Consider the following 2,467-nt stretch of genomic DNA (forward strand, 5'->3'; position numbering starts at 1 on the left):
AGTAATCACCCTGAACAATCAGGTTAAGGACTGAAAGACCATTAATTTTCTTGAATATACCCAGAGGTCAAAGTCTCAGAAACCACTCCTTTCACGGAACAAAAACTGGAAATAAGACTCAGAAATAATCCAATTCGTGAAATATCAGAGGGGTCAAACACACCTCCTTTCATGGAACATTCATAGAAGCAAATGACCAGAAACCACCCCTTTCATGAAACAAAAACCAAGCTGTAAATGAGTCCGAAACCACTCCTTTCATGGGACAAAACTTGAATCAAGACTCAGAAATAATCTCCTTCATGGAATATCAAAGAGGTCATGGAACATTTACAGAAGCAAAAGACCCAGAAACCACTCCTTCTATGAAACAATCATAACCGGCAATGTCTCAGAAACCACTCCTTTCACGAAACAATCATAACCGGCAATGTCTCAGAAACCACTCCTTTCACGGAACAATCATAACCGGCAATGTCTCAGAAACCACTCCTTTCACGAAACAATCATAACCGGCAATGTCTCAGAAACCACTCCTTTCACGGAACAATCAAAACCGGCAATGTCTCAGAAACCACCCCTTTCACGGAACAATCATAACCGGCAATGTCTCAGAAACCACTCCTTTCACGGAACAATCAAACCCGGCAATGTCTCAGAAACCACTCCTTTCACGGAACAATCAGAACCGGCAATGTCTCAGAAACCACTCCTTTCACGGAACAATCATAACTGGCAATGTCTCAGAAACCACTCCTTTCACAGAACAATCAAAAGCGGGAATGTCTCAGAAACCACTCTTTTCACAGAACAATCAGAACCGGAAATGTCTCAGAAACCACTCCTTACACAGATATAAAACAAGAATTCAATGGCTCAGAAACCACTGCTTTCATGGAACAATGACAGTAGCTAAGACTCAAAAATAATCCCCTTCAGGGAACATCAGAGAGGTAAAAGATTAAGGCCCTTCAGGGAACATCAGAGAGGTAAAAGATTAAGGAACTAATCCTTTTAATGGTAAACTGCAAAATTGCAATATCACTTGTTTTCAATTCAAGGTAATTGCAACCATTTCTTTTAATTTACTAATTATAAACCATTATAGTTATTCATAATAATGGATAATTATCACATTATCTTGAATCTTACTGCTATTGATCCAACAATACTTACCAGATAATTTAAGATAAAAGAAATTAAATACAGTTGTATGATTCATAGTTTATTTTTTTATCATAACTGATAATCTTTGTGGATAACCTTCAGTCCCTGTATATAAAAATAACATCTATGGTGCTTTGTAAATGCTATAACACTGGATGGAGTAAAATATTCTGTATATATAATTATATACATGGTTTATAATAAGAGTCAATCTATAAAATGCATAATGTGATCTTAGCACCATATAATATGACATTCACACTGTTAAAATTAAACTTAAAATAACTGAAATCAAAATGTATGCATGAATAAGTACTGTATTCAACCTAATAAGTGCACCTGCCCATTTTACCCACTGCCTTTTTTTTCAGGAAAAGAAGATGGGTGCAATAATTCAAAGATATGTTAATTCCTATATAATCAGAAGTCTTTTAGCCATAGACTCTGGATTGTTTTCTCTGCATAAGTTTATGGAAATGAACAATTATTTCCCTCTCAGATTTCTCATGAAACCTTTAACCTGCACATGGTTTTATTAAATACACTTTGATTGTGTTAATTAGGTAAAGATACAGTGCACTTATTAGGTCGAATACGGTAATGGCACACTAACATATGGACACCCCTTTTAATCTAAGTAAGACACAGTTGGGACACACATCCCTCACTTGACATATATCCTTTTATCTACATACATAATAATGTACACACATGTACACACATGTACACATTTATCTTTCACCAGAATTACAGGAAATTGCCTTACCAAAATGGCTTTTTCTCCCACCATATTGTAATATTATGAGTTCCTACCTGATTATTCTCAAACACATACAAAAAAGAAATAAACAATATATTTTTGTAAAGAAAAATTGTAAAAACAAGAACTTTTTTTTGTAGTAAAACACAACACGTACAAAACACAATAAATCTACATGATTTGTCTCCCCTTTCTCTAATGAAGACATTAATGAAGATGTTGTATCAATAAACCAATGCCATGATTTTTATTTGCTCTTAACCCAGAAATAGTACTCTTGTCTTTCCATAAAAGGCGATAGTTGGTTTTGAAAAGAAATTTTTCATAAAATAAATCAAAATAAAATACACGGTATAATATAACCTTCTCAAACATAATTATGTCATATTTCGTATTACATAGTCTCATATGGAAGAAAGTGGGCAGCTGTTTTGCAATGATAGACTTGTGTCTTACATGTAACATGACGGGCCATTTGATTTTTTTCCTTGATTTTTGGCATCATCAAAAACGAGATTCCACATAACGGTAAATATGTAC

The 2,467-nt window shown here is 34.3% G+C and overlaps 1 long non-coding RNA gene across 1 annotated transcript; it reads left to right on the plus strand.

The window, feature by feature from the left end:
- Positions 1-594: 594 nt before the first annotated feature.
- LOC117330596 lies at positions 595-2,001 on the plus strand. Its single transcript, XR_004533369.1, has 2 exons — positions 595-953; positions 990-2,001. It is a non-coding gene; the product is annotated as an uncharacterized LOC117330596 (long non-coding RNA).
- Positions 2,002-2,467: the final 466 nt, after the last annotated feature.

The sequence above is a fragment of the Pecten maximus genome, chromosome 7 (genome assembly GCF_902652985.1).
Source record: "Pecten maximus chromosome 7, xPecMax1.1, whole genome shotgun sequence".
Lineage (NCBI taxonomy): Eukaryota > Metazoa > Mollusca > Bivalvia > Pectinida > Pectinidae > Pecten > Pecten maximus.